The following is a 24004-nucleotide window of genomic DNA, read 5'->3' as shown; positions in this document are numbered from 1 at the left end:
TGACCAATGGGACCTGAATCCAAAGAAACTTTGTGAGTTTTCCCACACTTTGTCACAAATTCCACTCCTCTATCTTAAAAACTTCAGAAGCTGCAAAGGTTTGTAATGAAGAAGGGTCTTTCTAGATACCCTGTTAGTATAAATATGTGTATGTATGTATAAACACAAATTCTTTGTGATATATTTTTATTGTATATGTGAGCAATGCAACATTTTCATGAACATGCGCATGATCATGAAATATAAGAACAATGTAAGAAATGCCTAAGACTCTAAAAATGCATATACTTAAGCATATTTACAATTTTGGTTTATCCAGTGTTTTAAAACTACTATTCGTCCTTTTATCAGTGATTGCCAGAAAAAGGTGCTAACAGGTAACAAATTGTTTAAAAAAGGAAATTGAGATCATGCTGTGATGACTTTGTTAATTAATGTCCACAACCTTGGGTCTCCGTAATCAACTGACATTGCAATCACACATATGTACAAATATTTTTATGATTTATACTTTTTTATGTAAACAATGAAAAATAACTAAACATATTACACCAGTCTGGACACTCTATGCTAAAAGCTGGCAATATTTCTTCCTTCTGCACTTATGCTTATTAAGTTTCTTTTACTACTAAAATTCTTGCTAAATAATATTCAGTTTCACATATTAGATATTTTGCTGCTTTTTAACACTCTTTGGTATTAAAAATGAACCGTCTGCCTCCTTCATTTTAACAAATATTGTAAAAATATAACAGAAATATAAAGTATAACATACATTAACTATTAAAGCCATAACAACAAAATAAGAAATCCATTCATAGAATATATCAATTTCTGCTGGAAGTGCACTATATATTCATCTAAAACACAGCATACATAATTCTATGCACCACTTCATATATTTATAATAAATTGGGTCAAAATTTTCTTCAGTAGAGAGCTTTGAATTCATGTCTTTGATACATCGAGAACGTAGCAAATGAGAACCATGTAAATTGAATTCTATGAAATATGAATTTCAAAACATGTAATTTTGTTTGAAATGTCATTAATATGCATCATCTCATGAACTACATGCTCACGATTACTTAAACAACAGAAATGGCACATTTCAGTTTAAAGATGTTGTTTTTTCCATGTTCTGTTGGACTTAACTTAAATGTTAGTAGTTCTTATTCTTAGAACTAGCTGCTAGTGATGCTTGATTGAAAAATAACCTTGAAGTTATGTCATATCAAAACTTATTTAAAATGAAGTTACTCGTTAACATACAAATATTATATGATAAAACCATGTTTCAGTTTGGAGCACGAGAGGTACCACTTGAAATTAAATCATAGGTGTCTCTTCCTATTCAAGATCTTTAGAAATTTTAACTATTTTTCATGCCGTATCCAAATTTATAGTTTGAAAATATTAATTAATATTATTGTATTATTACTACCACACATATAAAAATGGTAATATAAATCATTCCTTGCCATTTTATTAGGTAATTTCCAGTGGCTTAGCATGGACATTTCGGGTGGGAACGCCAAGTCCGAAGGAAGGGTCGGCCCTTTCTTGCTTAATAATTTACTTATGGTATTAGTCGCCACAGCTATTCTTTATTTGCCTGAAGTCAGCTGGGTTTTCAATAAAACATCATCCATGCATGTTTCAGCTAGAAAATTAGATGCCTCACTATGCAACAAATGTTTTGAACTCTGGTGTTTTATGCCTTTTTTTATATATCTTTCTGCATGACGCAAGTCATTAAAAACCTACCTGAATCACAAGCGCCTCTGCACAACGGTAGACGTCATTGTTGTGGATGATCCAACTACTGATTGATTTGGTTTATTTTACTTTGCTTTTCTACCACTTTTGGTTAATTGCGAATATGAATATGAGTGATGATATTGATGAAAGGACACTGCCAAAGAACAGCCGTGCTCACACCGGGATTCAAACCAGGGACCTCTGTCATCTTGGCGCACTGTGCAAAGCACTCTGACACGGAGGTGGGTGGATGATCCAAATACCGTACACTCTACTGACGTAACAGTGCCGATTAGTAATTCAGACCACTGTTTATTACATCTTGAGAAAGCTGATAAACATTTTAAAATAATTTTGTCCAGAGACAATTCGTTGTTAAGAGTTTTCAAATGAATGCTAAACATTTCTATTGACACAATATTAAGCAGTTAGATAATAACGAAAAAAATAATAACAATAAAAAAATAATACTAGTTTTGCGGGTTAAGTGGTAGAGCAGCCACAGGCTGAATTTCTACCACGAGGACTTCACGAACTTATTTGACAAAAACTATGTTGATCTTTTAGTTTCTAATGCACATCGCTGTTCGTGCGATAAATTATACAATGCAGTGGCCATTAAGAAGTGGTATATTTGAGATTGGTAAAGTTACGTCAGTCAATATTGCGTATTGTAGCATCACATAGCACGAGTTGCATGAGCACGAAGAACCGGGTGGGAATTCTACCACTGTCGTCTGCTTCAGAAGGCAGGAAGGGTCACATGAACCAATCACGGTAGACCTCTGCTGCTCCGTACGCTGGCGTATGAGACAGCATTTACGCGCATGCTGTAGAGATCGAAGTTTTCCCTCCAGAAAGGCAGCAAGGAATATAGAGTTCTTTACGCCGAACCTGCTCGGTGTCCGGCCGGGAAGCATTGAAAAGAGATGCTAGAACGACTGTTGAGAGTGGAGCGTTGCAAGCGGATTGCGAAAAATAGCTATCATAATGCCATGAAGGTCAAACATATATTAAATTAGTCAAGTTTTACTTTATATTCACAGCATTTACGCATTTTTTAAATTTTAAATCTGGGAACGCCGGGCGTACGGGCGTATTATAATGCTACGCCACTGGTAATTTCGATTGTGGTCTCCTTCTGTTCATATGTTTTCACACAACTATTTCATAGAAATCTCAACTGTTAAATGTGGTTAATATGTGAACAGAATTTGTGTACTTGTTTCATTTAATGTCCTATTAATCAGTCTCTATTCACTGGTGACATCTAGTTCTATATTTGCTGTTCCTATTGATGCTTGAAGTTTGAAAATGCATAAAACTTTCATAACTTACTGAAAAGTTAATAAAACTGTGGACAGCCAGTGAATAAACCTCATTCTATCAAACTCCATGTCACACCTCCACCATTGAAAACAGACCAATTTCTGACCTCTGCAGAATTTCCATAACTCATGATTTCTGTCTAAGATTTTGTCTTTTTGGGGTTGTCATTGGACATTTTTAGATATGGAGATACCATTGCTATCTCCTTAAATTTGAGAGCAATAATTCAAACTGAAATGTCCTACACAGAGGATCACTGTAACTTATTTGGTTCAACTAGATCGAGTCTGGGTCTTAGGCATATGCAGGGCAGGCAAGGAGAAGTTTCAGTAAAAATGACATATTCATAAAGACTTATAGAAATTGCTGCATTGCCATATGCTGGCTGGGTAATTTACTTAACATATCATTAGTATATAATACCAACAATGTTGTACCCAAGGTTTTCATATGGCAGGGTGTTATAACCATAAAGAAGATTACATCTAATTTTTTTTAGTAGTCAGTAGTCTCCCTTAGTTGAGATGATCATATGCATCCACTGACTGGATGAGGCCCGTGGCAAAAATGAAACAGGTTCCATGAAAATCCTTTGGTGCTGAAACAACATGAATTTTCACAATTTGTTTATTTTTCTCGCAGTCACTGCAGATGAAAATGTTCGCATTTACTCCCCTTCATTTGAGCCTGGGTGCCTTCATGATGATGCCTCATTGTCTAAAAATTGAACAACATTAAACATCACGTCTCTCATCTCTACCTTCAATGTATCTGGTGTTCCACTTCATGTTGACGCAAATACTTGGCACTGAATAAAGGTGACAATGATGTGTTGAAAAATGCATTTTCGTAATGCAGGGCAGGATTACATGGCAAGCAGCTGATTGGATTAACCACATTTCCTTTGCTTGCTTATGATTGAAAATTTGATGACAGTACCAGAGGGTTTTCCCCTCCTTGGTAGGGAAGTAAAAGTGATGATAAACAAAAGAGCTGAATATACATAAATGAAATGCTGATCTGAAACCTGCAGCATTGTTTCGTGAAAGTTTCCACCTCCTTCCTCTATTGTGCATAGATTCTTCCTCTCAATCTAATATAATCTACCGTACATTATATTTTTCAATTTTTTCCTGCTTTTTTTACGAATGCTGGGCCAAAGTGGAAATTAGACTCCCACCAACCTCTTCCCCTTTGGGCATACCCCTGAATTGGAAGCACCCATGTTTTATCCTGGCTTAGCCTCAATTGTCATAGCTTTTCAATCAAATATATCCTGTTTGAACCATAAACTATCTGAATTTAAATTTTTCATATTTGTTGACGATTGTTATTCCTCTTCCATACTTTAAATTTATGTGCCTTTTCACTTTTCCTCTCTTTCATTGATATCTGTATAAAAGGATACGTGTATTCAATTTCACCATTTGCTCAATTAATATGCTCCACACACTGTAACAATAAAGAAATAATTATCCTAAAACACAACAATTCCATTGGAATCATATATCACAGTCAGTTGAAAAAACAACATTTTCTGCTTCTTTTCCACTTCACCTCTTGCTGTGTAACCTCCATTTTAACATCAAGTATGTGGCTATACGAAAGATAAGCATAAACACTCCCATAGCCATTACATCATGCCAGTATTCTGAATCGTGCATGTCCAGGTGCTCCAGAAAGTGCCCTGGGGACAGGAAATGGCAAAGACTCTCTGAGCAGTCCATATCTTCTCTGTCAAATCCGTACACAGCCAACATCACTCCTTCTAAGGCATATTTAAGGTAACTGATATGATAAAGCCAACGAAAAAAGTATGGCGACTCAGTCATTCGGATAAAAAATCCAGAAAATATTGTGAATGGCAAAATGGATAGTGGACCAAAAAATACTCCGCTCTGCAAAGAAAATACAAATATTAATTTTACACTTTAAAGTTATATAATATACTAAGTTTAACAAACAACTCTGTTCATTTACACAGCAACAAAGCTGTAAATTTGGAAAAGTACCCAGTGGATCAATAATAGAATCTCTTCTGTTTTTCACTATCGGTACTTTACAGGACCAAACACAAAGAACAGTCACAGTTAGTTATATGTGCAGATGATACGTACAAATCTTTTATTGTGTGGCCATAATATGCAAAGCCAAATACTTTTTATAATAAATTACATCCTGAGAAAAAATATAATATAATTTACTTCTATGTAATGGGAGAGAAATAGGAGAAATAATGAATAATACATTTTTTAAAGAATTAAATTCTTTCATTTTGCAAACATATTTATGTTTGAACAGTATTAGAAAAGTTGAGCTCTTATTGTCACATGCTCTGAATTCTAATAAATGTTCTAACAAGATCCCAATATGCAATAACAAATTCTAGAATAATGTTAGTATGGGAATCTGGAAATTATTTTTACATTTCAGAAAATAAATACATATACGAATAATGACTCAAGAAATTTTATGAACAGTTAGTAAACAAATTTATTTTAAATGTCTTCATGTGTAACCAGTGTATTTCTTACAACCTCATTGGAATGTGTACACTCATTAAAGAAGAACTGTTGCTTCCACAAATATAATAAAATAATCACATGAAATTTCCATTTTGAGACGTAATATCACAGTTATTAAAAAGTTGTATTCATCACATAGACATGGGCATCAGTAGAAAATTTTGTAGGGGATGTCAGGTCATTGACATAAAATGAATAGTAGATACAATAAAAAAAGATAATATGCAAACACAATAATAATAAGTATTATTATTACAAACTAATAATAAAAACTATTATTTTTATTGTGAAATTATCATTATGCCCTTGGTATATAATTGTTTGTTATTATTTCCAATTTATTATTATTATAACTCTGACATTCAAAACTCAGTTTTGAAATTTTGAAAAATTTCATTCTCATCCTGAAACCAGGTAAAGATAGCACACCTGTCATTGTTACAGGTTCATCACCTTGACTCTGTTTGCAAAATGATGATGAACGAAATGTCTGTTGTGAATTTTGGAGTCTAATTCCTAACTCTCAAATTTCCTGTGTGACACTTGAGTTACTTGTTCCACACTCGATCACCTGCTGACTCTTAAAACCCATATTCAGGATGTGTGTATACTAAACCTCGCGACAGGTTAACCTTGCAGCAACTTTTCGCATATATAGACCCAAAAGTGCGCGCAGAAAATAGTTCCGCTTCAATACTGAGGATTTTCTCACTGTCTGTGATATGAACAGCTTGGCGGTTAAGGAGAGACTGGCACGGGGATGCTGAGTGCAGTTTTAGAGTGGATTGATACATAAAACCTGCTGCAAACTTAACCTGTCGCGGGGTATAGATAGTTTACTTTCATTTCAAAAAGAGCTATGGCACAACACGACAATTTTGTATTCTTAATTAGCTCCATTTGTGGATTTAACCCATTTTATTGCCAACTTTATAAAGGGACAGCTACTTTCCAGTATGTGTTTTACTGAATAATCACCTACATAATAGTGGTATTTCTCATTTTAGCATTGTCTAGGTGATGCTGTTTGGCCCATAGCTGTGTACACCTGACATTGATTGATTGATTGATTAGCATCCATTTAAGTTTACAAAAGTTTGGAATTGTCACATTGTACATGTACATTTATAATACATCTAAAAAATTATAGGCATAATATAATATAAAATACAATAGATAGAATGAGATACAAGATATTGTATTAATAAAAGAAAATAAATGCATGCTTAATGTTATTTTCTTGAGACAAATTGGCTAAAAATTTGTTATCTATATTCAATGTTCGCTTCATCTGCTATGACAGTATGTACACACACTTATAATATATATATATATATATATATATATACACACACACACACACACAAACATATATTGAGCATTACATAGTCACATATACTTACATCTAGATCAATGAATCGAACAGCAAAGGAAAAATAAAAAAAACTAATGATAGGGCAGTTCTACTTTGTTACATTATTGTTGTTATTCCTGCCACTTACGGTGTCAATGTACTCTTGCACTGTGTAAAAACAATGTACCTTTATAAATATTTTTAGATGTAACTTGTATACTAGCAATGACTTTATGTTTTTGAATGCATTTGGTAGCATGTTAAATAAGCGTATATCATTATATGTTATCCCTTTTTGGTAGAATGTGGTATTGTGTAATTCCATATGTAAGTAATTCTTCCCCCTGGTGTTGTAGGTGTGGTAGTCCTTATTTGCTGTGTGTGTATTTTGACAAATTTTCATGCCTGTTAGGATTTCATATAGGTATATGCATGGAACTAGCAATATCTGTAATTCTTGAAATAATGGTTTGCATGGTGCATCTGTTGGAGCATTTGCTAGAATTCTAACAGCTCTTTTTTGTAGTCTGAATAATGTAATGCTTTTGTTCATGTTTCCCCAGAAAATGATGCCGTACCGTAATACAGAGTGAATGATGCCATAGTATAGTGTTTTTACTACATTTCTTACTGTTCTTATTGCATAACAAAACCCACTAACCTTGTTTACTGTAGCTTCAATATGTAGATCCCACTTTGAATTTTCAGATAGTTGTACGCCAAGAAATTTTATGTTAGATATATATTCTATGCCCTGATCTTGTAAGTTAATTTCTGGAGTTTCACTGCTACAGCTGTTGATGTGAAATCTAATTGCATTTGTTTTTTTAATGTTTACCACAAGACCATTTTTTTCTATCCACTCTGAGATGTGCATGATCGTATTTTTTATGTTGTGTTTTAACCGTTCTGTGTTTGTTCCTACAATAAGAACAGTTGTATCATCAGCAAAGATAGTTGCGTTTGCATCTTTACAGTTTTGTGGAAGGTCATTGATGTAAATACAAAAAAGCAAGGGTCCTAAAATGGAACCTTGGGGTACACCATATGTAATACGTTGTTTCTTTGATCGATAATTTTCCTTGTTATTATTCTCATTGATATGAGTTATTTCTACTATCTGATATGATTTAAACCATTCTTTTGCAACTCCCCTGATCCCATACTGGTCCATTTTTTTTACCAAGAGTTTGTGGTTGACAGTGTCAAATGCTTTTGTTAGATCAAGAAAGAGCCCTACGCAGTGTTCTTTTTTATCCAAAATTTCTCTAATTGCTTCTATGAATGTGTGTATAGCAGATTGTGTAGATTTTCCTTTGAAAAAACCACGTTGTTGTTCTGAAATGATGGAAAATTTGTTGAAAAATGTTATTAATCTATTGTATATAACCCTTTCTAGTATTTTTGAGATGACTGGAAGAAGAGAGATTGGTCTGTAATTACTTATTTCATTTTTTGACCCTTTCTGGTGCAGAGGTTTTATTATGGCAGTCTTTAGCTGTTCTGGATATTTACCGGTAAGGAGACTTAGATTAACTACATGGCATATTGGGCCACATGGGTGTGCGGCACATTTTTTTATTACAATGTCAGGTATCTCATCTATGCCGGCAGAATAATTGTTTTTCAAGCGACTTATTAACCTAAATATTTCCTTCTCGTCTGCTGGGAATCTACTTTAGTTATATCACTAGTTTTATAATTTTGTTTTTGGATGTTTGTTGTTATCTTTTCTACTATCCCAGTAAAGTATTTATTGAAAGTTGACGCTACATCTATGGGGATTGACCACGCTTTTGCCTTTGTGTTTTAGTGATATATTGTATTTGTATTTTTCTTTCCCTACTATACCTAATTCGGTTTTTGCAATATGCCACAAGGTTTTTTTGTTTGATATTTGAGTCTAGGATCATATTGCTATTATAGTATTTTTTTGCTTTCTTGACTGAGTTTTCAATCTCCTTTCTTTTTTCCTTTAGATATGAATTGAATGTTTCACTTTTGAACTGGTGTCTGCATTTATTCATTATGATGAAATCTTTCCAGTTTTCTTTGATGTTGGGTGTTATCCAATTTGATTTTGTTTCAATGTATATATTTTTTTGTTATTTTGGGAAATGCTAAATTAAATGAGTATGAAATGGCAGACAGCAATGTCCCGTATGCTTCATTCACATCAGTTTGGTAGTATAGGCCATCCCACAATTCTCTACTTATTAAGTAGTTAAAGTAACTAAAATTAGCTTCATTAAATTCTCTTTTTGTGGTATTTATGTGTGTATATGGTGTGTGTGTTTGGTTTGTGTTTTGTGCTGCAGTAATTTTTATGCATTGTGTCTCATGGTCTGAAAAGCCAGTACTAATTGTATTGACACTGTATACAAATAAGTTGGTGTTTAAGAAAACCTGATCAATTGCTGCTTTTGAAGTTGATGTGATTTGTGTGGGTACTCTCACAACTGCTGTCAGAATATTTCTACCTTATTTCCTATATTTTGACTCACGAAATCAATGTTAAAATCTCCTATTAGTATGGATTTGAATTTTTTTTTTGGAATAAGCATCTAATATTTCATCTAGTTTCCTAGTAAAGTTGTTGATATTACTGTCGGGTGTTCTGTATACACAAATTAATACTAGCCTAAGTGGTGGAAATTCAACTATGGAACTTTCAAATTCTTTTTACTCATTCAGGTAGTTGGATTGTTTGCTCTCTTTTGCCTTAATGTTATTTTTTACAAATATGCATGACCCACCCCTGATTTTATTTTCTCTGCAGAAATTGGTTGCTAGTGTAAAATTTGGAAAGTTTATGTAGTTAAGATCATCTTTTCGCAGCCAGTGTTCTGTCAGACAAATTACATCAATGTTACATATTTCATTTTGCATAAATATTTCTAAATTAAGCTTTTTTGCTGTGGTAATGCCTTGTACGTTTTAATGAAATATATTTAATGTGTTTTCTTTTGCATTTACTTTTTTATCATGAGCACCCTTCCCTTCTTTTGTTTTTTTATCATCACTCTTGTCACTTGGTTCTACAATAAAAAATCTTCATGAAATTTTTGTGGTACACGTTTTTCTCTTCTTGACAGTCTTAGAGCTCCGTCACTTGTATTCACAATTTCAGATGTTTCATTTTTTTCCGGTAGGTTGTCACTCACTTCATCTTCACGGTGGAGCACATTACACAAAGATTCTTTACTCACCTTTTTGGTAGTATTGTTTGTTACCTTTTCCCTTTCAACTGCATCTTTTTCAGTTATCTTCTCGAGAGGATTTTCACTATTCAGCACTTGCACTAGGATTGTTTCCTTCTCCTTTCCAATAGATTGAGGTGCAGGGAAGACTATGGTAACATTGCTGTTTTGTGGGGATGAATTGTTCAGCAGTGAGCAGAGTTTATTACACAGAACGTCTTTGCCTCTTCTGTTCAGATGTTGACCATGGGATGTATGCCCTTCTCTACCAATGTCGTTGACACTCAACATTTTTACTGTCGGGAAGAATTTGCACAATTTCGAGATTTTTGAGTTTACTCTTTCAATTTCCATGTTTACACAAGAGGTTGGAATCAGATCATACCTATGTGGGACTTCTGTGACAATGACATTTGTGTTTTGTACACTTTCGAGGCACTTTTTTAGCACTGGTATCACATTTTTTGCTTCGTTTTTGGCGACATTGTTTGATCCACCCATTATGATTACACAATCTTTGCTTCCATAGTTCTTGCACATGGAAGCCACTGATTTCACTACTTCATTCAGAGGAGCCCCTGGTTTAGTGTATCCAGTTATTTTGAATTTGTCTATATTTGTGTTTCATGGAATCTCACCTCAGTCTCAACTGTAACTGACAATTAACCTTTGTTTGAGGGGTCTCAATTGACTGTTTTCATCTCCGCATCTGAGAAGCAGGTGTGTGCACTTTTGTAGACAACATTCTTATCTTGAACTTGACTTGTACCCTGGGATATGAAGATTTCCCTGCATTTCGTGAAAGATCTCTGCTTTCTTGGTATACCACAGCAATCTCATCTTCACCATGTGAAATATTTCTGTTTGAGTTCTCAATTTTTCTGTGACTGGCTGGACCTTTGGCTGATGCCCTCTGACGTAAGGGCGCATGCGCTAGCTGGCGGACGAGTCTACATGTTGAAGAGGGGAGACGGCTTGAAGTTGAACGCAGACAGGAAGCAAGTTCCGCAGAAATTGTCTTTGCTCTATTGAGGGGCGGTGCCAGAAAAATCGGATTGGGCGCAGAAACTGCTAGGCTATTGGTAAATTACGGTGGGCAAGTATAAAGGTATGGCATTTTAAGCGTGCAATTTTCACAAACATGTATTCTCTCTCTCTCCTCTCTCTTCTCGCTGTCAAATTCAATCTTCTTTCTTTTTCTCCTTGTCTCTGTTTTTCTTTATCTCTCCAAGGTTTCCTATTTACCCTCTTTCTACAATTATTTCTCTGCAAATCGTATATTCTCTATTTCTTGTCGCTTCGGTCTGGGAGCTCCCTAAATCTAACATGAATACCTTTATCGTAAGAAACAGGGACGATCAACGCTGTTTAGCATCTAAGGGAGATTTCAGACCGAAGTGACACGTGTCACATGGTAAGCAAGGTTCAGAAATATATGTGACCTTTGGTACCGAAGCGACACAACAAGTTGCGAATGTCGCTTGTCCATCGCAGCGCACATCGTGTCGCTTCGGTGTGGAACCCCCCTTGTCCGCTGTCGCATGTGGCTTTGATCTGGAACCTAACATAAGATTAAGTGAACACCCATCGATGCGTCTAATATTAACAGCAATCGTTCTCTGATTAAACGGGCTGATATTTAAAAGAGAGAGGATTTCTTAAGTCCGCCACTGAATATTGTAAATTTCCCATTCCGGTTCCGACCTTCTGTGTTTCCCACTGCGAGTAGCCTAGTAAAAAGAAGAAAGAGTTGAAATAACCTTGACCTAGAATCACGAACAAACAAATGTTTTGCTCTTCGCATGAAATCCGCCATGGCAATATTTACGCGTTCTTTTCAAATTGTGATTGGCTACGATATTGATTAAGCTGGTTTTCTAATTACACCTTGAAATAAGTGATGTTCGTGATAGCAGGGCTGCTTTTCATCTTGAGCAACACTTACTTACCCCTCGCTGCGTGTGAATACAAGAGGAAGAGGAAACGAAACGTGATATTGATTTATTTGTTTATGGCGCCTTTGCTGTTTCCTTGTCTCTAGGATTTGCAAGTGTGCCTGTGAGCTTTATTTACATACTGGGAGATCCACAGTTAAAGTTGCTGTACTCGGAGCCCTCTGGAGCCCGTTGGAAGCAACGGATTGCGCTGAAACTTGGTACAGAAGCTATGGAGGCCATGAGGAAGCGAGTGCCGACGAAAAAAAAAATAGTTGAGATTTTCACCACCAGGTTGAAATATGGCGCTGAAGTTACAACAACCAGTAATTTGATTTTATGTCGGTACAGCAGTGTCAACGCGAACGACCTTTGGGAAACAGAACAGTGTGATCAATTTTCGCACAAAGAGTTTCGCGTGATGTTGTTCACTGTGCACTAAAATTTAAGCGCCACATTTCAACCTGTTGGTGAAAATTTGAACTATTTTTTTTCACATCAGCATTCTATTCCCCGTGGTCTCCGTAGTCTCTATACCAAGTTTCAGCGCAATCCGTCGCTACGAACGGCCTGAGTAAGGCAACTTTTATTGAGGCCCCCCGGAATAAGCAAAAACAGATTTGCCAAGAGATCAGTGTCGTGCCCAAAGGGGGGGGGCAGGTTGGTGGGGGTCAAACACCCCTTTGGCCCAGTATTCCTAAAAACAAGAACGTCAAAGGTAGTAAAAGCTGGCAAAATGATGGCTGACTATAACTTGACAAGTTTAAAAACAAGACGCTGCAAATAGCTGTTGCGCAGCTCACACCACATTTCCCCACCCCATTCTCTGGAGCGATGTTGGTTCGCAGTGTTGCAACCTTGAGGGAGCGGAATGGTCTGAGGATTTTCAACGAAATTTGTATTCGCTTTTTCCTGTGCTGTTTTCTACCTGTCGGAGTACAGAACTTCAGCTCACCTTTCGCCAACGACTCTTTTTCCTTCTCTTAAAACTTGGCCTCCCCGATGGCGCAGTGGTAGCGTCGCGGCCTTGTAATCAAGGGATCCCGAGTTCGATTTCCGGTGGAGGCACATAGTGGTTCGGATCCTACTTTAAACTGTAGATCCAGTCTTGATTAGCCTTAACAAAATTCGGGGAGAGGGGCATTTATTTAATTCAAGAAGCTTTTGCAGAGTGGTGATTCGACAAATAAGAACAAAACATCGATATGCCAGTGGCCAGGAAATTAGGCTGCAGTGCGGTGCTGTCACATATGGCAAAGGCAAAAGCGAGCTTGGGCGTCGTCACTGAGGGAAAAGGGTGGGCTCTCCAACCGTCCTGCCCGCTCCAAATAGACTGCATGAGAAATCTTCAGAACCTTCTAGCTTGCCCAAATAGATTACTACTACAAATATAGTACTTTATCATAACCTCTTGAGACCTGAGGCTTTGTTTACAGTAACAAAAACTTATTTATGGTTTCCCCTCATTGTTTGTTGCTAATTGAACACAAAAATTTCAATTTTGAAAATACTTTTATTTTAGATTAATGAACCTTCGGTTCCAATTAGTAGAAAGAAATGGACAATTCTTTAACATTATCTGATTTGTTTATTAACGTATATATAATTTTTATTCTGACAATATTGAAATTCTGAACCATTTTTAAATTATTTTTCCTCAATGTACATGTACGTGGTAGAATGGTTAGTGCTATCATTTCTAGCACCAAGGGCTCTAGTACCAAGCTCGTGGTGTCAAGTTCGATCCCAGATGCCAGTTCTATAATTTTGTTAATCCCGATTTTCCCCAAAATTTTTTTGAGAATGGGGAAGAAGTGTTACTTGAAAAATAATATCGGACACTAGTCTCGAGAGGTAGGAAAATGATGTTGACTCCGTGCGCTGACCACTCACTACTTAGCTGTTGGGAATGTCCAAAGTGGCTATACATTACTGCAGGTATAGTTTGTTTGCTAAGTTTCATCTGTTTCCTTTGCTCACTTATCTGAATGATAATACATAGCAAGAATCAATTACAGTAAAACCTGTCTATCCCGGAACATGATGGTTCCAAGCAAAATTTTCCGTCTTAACAGATTTCCTTCTTATACAGGTTTGACTTTAAATACAGTATAGAGCGCTGCAGGAAATAATGGAAAGACAGATTTACATTTCGCATTACTTATAATGTAGAGTACTAATGCATGTACGTACATGAATAAAAATGGGCCCGACCCTGTGGCCGAGTGGTTAGCACATCGCGCTGCGACGCCAAGGGTCCCGGGTTCGAATCCCGGTCGGGCTTGGTTGTTTGTGAATGTCCATTCATCAATTTCATAATTTCATCACTCATCCCCATCTTCGCAAATTAGCCAAGAGGCACAAAACGCGAAGTAAAATAAACTAAATCAAGTCAAATCAAATGAATAAAAATGCGATTAGTGTTGCCCACGAGACGAGACTTTGGCCTGTCTCGTCTCGTGGAAATGCTGTGAAATGCTGTCTCGTCTCGAAAATATTCGTTTGTCTCGGGACACATGATCAATCTCGTCTCGTCTCGAATTTTTAAAAGCCTGTCCCGTCTCGTCCCGTTGGCAACACTAAATGCGATACAGTCGCATTAAGCATAGCAGAGATTACAATTATGTAACTACACAACATGTTGGTACACATTTTACAGTATTAGAACGTACAGTACGTACTTATGTATATTTTCGAACCAGGGACCCCTGGCGTCGTAGCGCGATGTTCATAGAGAGAAGAGAAAGATTGGAAGATGGAATAAGAGAGGTGAAGAAAGATTGAGATAAAAGTGAAGAAAAAAGAAAGAAACAAAGAAAGATAACGAAAGAACAGAGGAGAAATAGACAAAGAAAGGTGGAGAAAGAGGGTAAGAGATGAAAGAAAAACGGAATCGTAACAGCTATGAGTATTGTAGCGCATTCTTTCATATCGACAATGTTACCGATAAGCGAGTGGCAACAGAGGCATGTTTCACTTACAGTATTGCTTTGTTTTCTTGCGAGCGAAAAAATAAAGGAAGAAATTTCCGTCTTACTGAGAATAAAAACATCTCGTTGGTCCTTAAATGGTGTTCCGTTTCCGCGTTAAGGAGGTTTCCGCCTTAAGCAGGTCATTTTTAGGTATAAAATCGGTACGTTCTGGGGACCTTTTTTTCCCCCCATATTTACAGGTTTCCTTCTTATAGAGGTTCCGGGATATGCAGTTTTTACTGTAATTACATTTTTATGGGATGATTGTGACATGATTTGGCCAAATTATGTGCAAAATCACTATATTCAATTAGTGCACTCTATCCTATTAGTGAGTGAGTGAGTGAGTGAGTGAGTGATTTGGTTCGTTTTACTTGGAATCCCGGCCTCGGCATGGATATTTGTGAGTGTCCATTCATCAATTTCATCACTCATCCCCAGCTTTGCAATTTAGCCAAGTGACAAAAAAAGCGAAGTAAAGTAAAGCAAATCAATCAATAAGAGTGGATAGTGCCTAAATGTCAGAAGCATGACATCATTTTTTTATTTTACAACTCTCTTTCGAAAATCCCTAAGCATCTCATATATATTGGATTTTTTTAGAAATATTTATTATCCTTACCAGTGGCGGTGATTGAGTTCCAACACTAGAGGATACTGGTGAAAAACTAAAGACAAGGGCAGTTTACTTTTCCTTCGTAAATAAGGTTTAGCATATTGCAGGGACGAAAGTAGCAAAAGTGGGGGCAACATCACCCCCGTCCTCCATAATCGCCGCCTCTGATCATTACATTATTTCTGTGTTAAAATTGATAAAAAGTGGTATTTCATATTCAAGTTGATAAATTCTTAAGTACAAATTATTTACGTAAATGTGAAACAAGTAATTACAATATCCAATTGTCATATACTTCATCATCATCATCCATCATCATCGTCACGATTAGCCCAAGAGGCAGAAAGCGACTAAAAATAAAAGTATAATCTCAATCCACCCATATAGACGTACTTTAGCAAATTAATATTTTTCCTATTTAGGAATGCATGTTTATTTATTTCTATTATTTTACAGGGACAAGTGAACTTCTCAGTTCATGTGCATTGAATACCAAGGTACGTGCACATCAAATTCAAATAAAATTTTAACAGTTATTTTATGCTTACTTTCATACCATAGCAATACACAACAATAACGGGAGCATCGAATAATATCTTTCCACAAGAACCACGAAAATACCTCTGTACAACACACAAAAACACTACTTATCTTCACAATGTGTGCTAGAGGACGCTGTGTTGCAGGAACGCTAATATTCAACAGAACAAATGAAGATCAAACTGGAACTTTTAACGGAAAAAAACGGTAGCTACACTTGGGCTGGAATTACGCAAAGTGATCAACTTTGGATCCGGGGGTTGAAATTTTTGCCTCCCTCTTTTGGCCTACCTTCAGTAAAGGAAGAACCTCCAATTCGGATCAAGATGGCAAAATGAAGGACTAATTGATAAGGAGAGAGAGAAAGCGTAATCTTTCCGTTTACTGTCACATTCTGAACGCGTCTCTGAAAGTGGAGGATAAAAATTTAATTGCTCTAGTTGCCACGGGCACTTCTGGACAGCAGCGACTCTATCGAAAGGCCTAATGCCTTTACAGTTAGTTACAACACAGAAATGTCCGTGGCTGTACCTTGCAAAAAGTGTTTTATCACAGAACTAATACAAAACCAAGGGAAAACAGGAAATGCCTAGCCACGCATGCGTCAATTGTGGGAAAAAGGACAGCTTGCTCTGCGACGACATTCATGAGCATTTCTACATTCTAATTTCTTCATATAGGAGAAGTATTTATTTTACACGAGAGCGCTCAACTAAGCTTATATTACATTTCTTGGATCTGAAGTGAAAGAAAGTAATAATTCTTTCCCACCATTGATGCATGCGTCACTTCAGATCCAAGAAATGTAATATAAGCTTAGTTGAGCGCTCTCGTGTAAAATAAATACTTCTCCTATATGAAGAAATTAGAATGTAGAAATGCTCATGAATGTCGTCGCAGAGCAAGCTGTCCTTTTTCCCACAATTGACGCATGCGCACCATGCACCGCATGCAATCACGAGACGCCTCTGCTTCGCTGAGTAATGTTGGAAAATTCAGCTCAATGTAAACTAGCTTCGCTGGTTTGTAAGTGCATGTAGCATAGGTATCGCTAGAATTTTTTACATGGGGGTTCTGTCTGCTCTGCTGATATAAAATTGAATAGTTGTTACAATAAACGTGAAAAAAGGTGTCGTTTCCCGTGCATATAGCACCGTGCCATGCAGGCACATTTAGGAGATGTGGGCAGGGGCGCCGACTTGTCAAAATTATTGAGGGGGCTCTGATCACTGACATAAATTAATGAATGACTCACTTTCTCCCTTTTTTAAGTTTTGGCCTCAGTGTTCGGAATCTCATAAAAGTCCAAGAATTCCTCAAAAATATCAAAATTTTTATTCACAGTTCCAATGCAGAATATTAATTGTCCATGGATGAATATGTCACAAGTTTCGTCAACTATAATAGCAAAATATTCCCGACTTTTAATTTAATATCTGCTACCACGGAGCGCAAAACAGATATCCCTAATATATCAATGATCTCGTTCTGAATGTCATGTGAGAGCCATTTGTAGTTCGAACGTTTCATCCACTACCCTAGTCATGCACATCGTCTTTTGAAACTCTTTTTAGTAAAAATTTTAACAATACTCATAATTACATACTTAGTATATAGTAATAAGTCATGTGTTTTGCTGTCTCTGATCATAGACCCCCCAAAGTTGATGGTTTAGCGGTCTCAGCCCCCCAAACTTGATGGTCTAGAACATTTCAAATGTGTATTTAAAGTTAAGTTCATGTGGCACAATTCAGAGTAAACTTTACAATATAAGCACAATAATACATTACATCCTCTTAAGCAAAATTATTTGGGGGGGCTCTGCCCCCACATCGTTAACATTGGGGGGGCTCGAGCCCCCCCAAACCCCATGGAGTCGGCGCCTATGGATGTGGGGGTAGGGTTGCGCACACATTCTCGATCTCGGCCATTTTGGAGGTGATGTTATCAGCATCTCGTCCCGGCCGATTTACCCTCCAGGGTTGCCCCGAGTGACCCAGTGATTTGAGGCTGGGTGAGCCCCAGAGCGAGGATAAGGCCGGAAATATTCCGACATTAGATCACCCACTCTGGGAATCGAATCCGATCCTCCCGCATGGCAGTCAGACGCCCTACTGACTAGAACACCGCGGCAGAATAAATCATTATCATAATAATAGTAATAAACAAATATTATAAATTAATAACACAGTATTATTCTTATTATCGGTAGCGGTGATTGGGTACCAAACCTGGAGGAGGGGGGGGGGGGAAGGACAGTTTTCTTTTTCTCTTGGTAGACAAGGCTTAGCATTAAGAGGTCATACTACGGGGGCAAAAATGGCCTCCACGCCCCCTAATGATCATCGCCGAAACTGCTTCTTATATCTTTGGGAGTCTCTTTTACTCCATTTTCTATGAGTGAATATCTGGTTCAAATATTTCCTACATTTTATCACATTTTTTACTGTTAATATACTGAATACCGAAATATATAGTTTGTGCTTAAGTTTTGCACACCTCGTTTAAGAATAATATTATAAAGTAAATATCTGACATTTCTTTTTAGAATATTTATAACTCGGGTAACCATTTATTCTTATAATTTATTTGCTGAATATGGTGTTTTGACTGAAGCTTATTCCCGTTATCGACTATAAAAATAATAGGCTTTTTTTTGTATTTTGAAATGACCAGTTCAATCCCCCTCCCAGGGAATGCAATGAGGCTTCCATTACAAAAGCTCTGCTTTCTCCCTTGCGAGAAATAAAAATGAACTTGTCAGTTTTCCGAGTCGTAACGGACAGACAAGGAAATTGCAGCGTTTATATTTACGGCCAATTAAACGATATAGGTCAATACTGCGTAGATTTTCATTCATTCAGATGTCTTTCGTCATGTGCGGAAGGTACAGAGACGGGAGAGGGAAATGCTAACAACAGATTGCGTTGGGAATAGGAAATATCGCCACTGGAAAAGAATTACATTATCTAGCATCGCTGCATTTCGCCTGGATTTATTACCCTCAAGCCATCCTGCGATTTATCAGATTTTTTTTTCTTTTACGTTGGATAGGGACTGGAACACTGCAGAGATTCTACAAATTGTTCGCTGCACCGTCGCCAGAGTGCACTGATATCACATTTCTCATTCAACATGTAAACAGAACAACTGCACGCTCCTGCCATCTGTGAAGAAAGTATATATTAGCTGTATCTGCTTATACAGTCAGGATGAAATTGTGTTTCTATCGAATGCTGGAAACATTGAAATGAGTATAAAGGCACTCAAAAATTACCTACATGAGAAATCTTATTTAAGTGTCTACTAAATTTAGACCCGATTGATGCATTTGTGCTAAACTTTGTTCATTATTTTGCTGTTGGAAAAAGATTACTTGAACACTTTTGTTCATTGTAATATAATATGTATGCTACAAATACTTTTATAATACAGTAAAACCTGTCTATCCCGGAACATGATGGTTCCGAGCAAAATTTTCCGTCCTAACAGTTTTCCTTCTTATACAGGGTTGACTTTAAATACAGTACAGAGCGCTGCAGGAAATAATGGAAAGACAGATTTTCATTTCGCATTACTAATAATGTAGAGTAATAATGCATGTACGTACATGAATAAAAATGTGATACAGTCGCAATAAGCATAGCAGAGCATGGACGTCCGCAGGATTTTTTCCAGGGAGGGGCAAGGAAGGTATTTTTTTTCCAGGGTGGGGCAAACGAAGGCAAAATTTCCCCAAAAATAGTGTTGTTCCCTAAAAAACATTGCTTAAATTTGAATTTATGGTGTTCATGCAATAATTAACACATATTATTGTGGATAAAATGAAATTATATGTGTGAAATACATATTTTTGGTTGACTTTCATTTTCCAGGGGGGGGGGCACGGCCCCCCTTGCCCCCCTTCCGGACGCCCATGTAGCAGAGATTACAATTATGTAACTATACATCATGTTGGTACACTTTTTACAGTATTCTAAGAACATACAGTACGTACTTATGTAAATTTTCGAACCCGGGACCCCTGGCGTCGTAGCGCGATGTTCATAGAGGGAAAGAGAAAGATTGAAAGATGGAATAAGAGAGGTGAAGAAAGATTGAGATAAAAGTGAAGAAACAAAGAGAGATAACAAGAAAAATAGAAAGCTGACGAAAGAACAGAGGAGAAATAGACAAAGAAAGGTGGAGAAAGAGGGTAAGAGATGAAAGAAAGAAACGGAAACAGCTGTGAGTATTGTAGTGCATTCTTTCATATCGACAATGTTACCGATAAGCGAGTGGTAACAGAGGCGTGTTCCACCTACAGTATTGCATTGTTTTCTTCCAAGCGAAAAAAATAAAGGAAGAAATTTCGGTCTTACTGAGAATAAAAACATCTCGTTGGTCTTTAATTGGTGTTCCGTTTCCGCGTTAAGGTATACAATCGGTACGTTCTGGTGACTTTTTTTCCGTATTTACAGGTTTCCTTCTTATAGAGGTTCCGGGATATGCAGTTTTTACTGTATTTAGTTATTCCTTTTGCGAGGGGCAAGCGCCCCTCCTGCTAAATTCGCCAATGTAGGCAACCACACATACAGACAAAGAGGTGTATCTATATAATTCTAATCAGTGGCGTAGCAAAATTTCGCGAGGCCCTGGGCGAGATTAGAATGAGAGGTCCCGTTAGTTCTTTAAATTTGAAATCTCAGTGCATGGCCGTATTTAGAGGGGGGATTTTTTTAGGGTTCAAACAACCCCCCCCGAAACTTCTGGCATGTTGGATTAATGGGAGTTCAGAAACTAAAATTTGTAACACATTTTCAAAAAATTATTCGCAGTTCCACATAAATACAATAGAGACAATTCTGAAATAATCGAGCTAGAATTTTCAAACATTTTGAATTCTGAAATTTGAGCGAAACTGGTTTAATTCTCAGAATCGCAGCCCACCCACGACCCCTTCATTTTCATTTCTGCTGGATCAGACTGAAAATTTCCTTGTGATTGTCCCAAATTGATAAGGATTTAAATCCCTATTTATAAGAGTTCAAACCTAGGATATCCAGCTTCGTGGCACATTACATTCACTACCCTTCACCCAGCGGTCGATATAGTACATACATTTAACCTATATGCGGTTTTATAAAACACATACTTGTATATAATGCTCTTTGGTAAGTATAGGAACAATATGAGCGTCGGAAAGTGGGATCGAACAGGTCTATAGAGACCCCCCCCCCGAATTTACATCGTTTATTGCAAGTTACAAAATAGCAGAACGTTTGTTAGTTTTATTGTTAATAACGAAAATAAAGTCCAGTTAGTTAGTATTCGAACAGAATAACCAAAGGAAAACAGCGTTAGATCGAATAATTGAGGTTACAATATAGGCACCAGGTTATGCTTTACCATTTAATCCAAAGTTTTCAAAACTCCAAAAATTAAGTTTTATGTGGATGGTCAAACAACATATACTTTATGACTAAAATTTATCTCTCTTACTTTTAAAGCTTTTTCTTGAGGTATCTAAAATTTAATAACAAAATATAATAGCTGTGCATTTCAGTACACACTGCATGAAAAAAAGTAAGTAAGTTGTGCTGCATATTCACACTTCTAATGGATAGAGTAGAAAAATCTCCTTAAGGACATAAGGACAGCAATAATAATAATAATAATAATAATAATAATAATAATAATAATAATATATAATAATACATTTGGAGTCAGTTATTTCTATTATTCAAATTTCTTGCAACGCCCATGGGAATAATTATGAGTGACCCCCCAAAATTTTTTCCTGCCTACGGCCATGTCTCAATGTAAATCTATTCAAAATATTCACGGATGTGTCAGCAATTTATCATATTTAAATAATAATAAATTACTGCCGAAAATGATATATAATAATTTCACTCACCCTAAAAGCATGTTTCTATGTTTTCCGAGAGCTGAAATCTGATATTTACGACAAGCCCGTATTCAGGGGAAGGGCCATGGGGGCCATGTCCCCCCCCCCAGAACTATGAAATATTACAATGTGAAGATATAAAAACTAGTGTTGCCCACGAGACGAGACTTTGGCCTGTCTCGTCTCGTGGAGTCTCGTGGAAATGCTGTCCCGTCTCGAAAATATTAGTTTGTCTTATGACACATGGTCAATTTCGTCTCGTCTCGAATTTTTAAAAGCCTGTCCCGTCTCGTCCCGTGGGCAACAAAAACGTACGAAAACAACATTGACGATTTTTCAGATTGTGCGAGAATTTCGATTTCGTCCTTGCATATTTGAATGGGTTGTTTGGAGAGAGAGGCAGGCTCCAGAGGTCTGCAGTCTACAACTTTGAGTAAATTTTGTTTTATAACCATTGATGCCAATCTGTAGACTGATTTAGTAGGTAGGGAGGAAACAACGCGAGCATTCAAATATCTAACACTATCTTCGTGGCAAATTAACTTATTAGCAAAAATCGGAAATGCAAGAAAATACAAGACAGTGTGTTTCTTATTCAAGAAATGTGTAAAAATGTCCAAGCAAGTTATCGTGATTTTTGGGTAAACGTTTGATATGAGAAATACGACGATAATTTGTACTTCCTTCTTTAGACTGAGTATGTTACGCCCCTGATTTGACGTATTTATTCAATTTATAACGTTTAACTAGAATTTAAAACCACATAAGAACAAAATATTTTAATTTTATTGCCCACAAAAATTAGCCTTTTTCATATTTTTTCTCATTTTATTATATATTTCTTATCAACCCCATGGAAAGCGAGGCCCCTTTAGGCGCGAGTCCCAGGGCGGTTGCCCACTTCACCCACCCCTTGCTATGCCACTGATTCTAATAACCTTGAGTGTATCTATGCAAACAAATATCTAGAGAGATCAGTTGCAGCAAAGTAGAGATACGTATAATTGTGCAGGACGATAATTCTATGTACATATTATTTGCCACACATAAAGTAAACTGCTCCCCTGTGCTTATCACCACGCCATGAAGGCGTATAGGGGGTGTGGGGGTAACGCCCCACACTTTCTTGATCCGGTCGTAAGTGGGGGTGATGTGATCAGCATCACGCCCCTGACCGCCTTTACCCCCCAGGTACCCATGTTATTCGACGCTGGGTGGGCGCCGGGGCCGCTTCCAGCCGGGGATCGAACCCGGGACCTTTAGCATGGTAGTCAGACGTGTTACCGACTGAGCCACCGCGGCCAACTTATTTGCCACACATCAAGAGTAAATTTAAAATATGTCGTGAAATGACAGTATTGCAAGCACAATATCTAATTTCTATAGTGTATAGTAGTAATTAATTTTACTTGCTTAGCAGGATTAACCATCTTGTATAATAAGTTGTAATATACTGATACATTCATTTTCAGGCCTTCTATCTTCCCCACACTTTTGGCCTTTAGATGGTGACTGCTCATATGCAATGAGCGTCCCCCCCGAAATAAAATTCTGGCTACATGCCTGCACACAACACCCTGCACACAACACAACAAATGTTGATGATGTGGTGCACTCAATGGATTGTACTGCAACTTGGAGTTTAACTATTAAGTTTACTTTTATGCACAGGGAGGCTAAAGTCCAGTTAGTATTCGAGTGGGATCTGAACCACTATGTGCCTCCACCAGGTATCAAACCTGGGACCCTTGATTACAAGGTGTGCAACTTGGAAATAAAGTGTCTATCGTGCAGGTTGATGGAATGGTTATCCATATTCTACACACCCACATAACTTTTTACATATATAACATACACATTCACTCTAGTAGAAATCAAGAATT

Source organism: Lepisma saccharinum, chromosome 11 (genome assembly GCF_977018435.1).
Source record: "Lepisma saccharinum chromosome 11, izLepSacc3.1, whole genome shotgun sequence".
NCBI classification, from domain to species: domain Eukaryota; kingdom Metazoa; phylum Arthropoda; class Insecta; order Zygentoma; family Lepismatidae; genus Lepisma; species Lepisma saccharinum.
The sequence above is the reverse complement of the archived record's forward strand: the minus strand, read 5'-3'. Positions refer to the sequence as shown.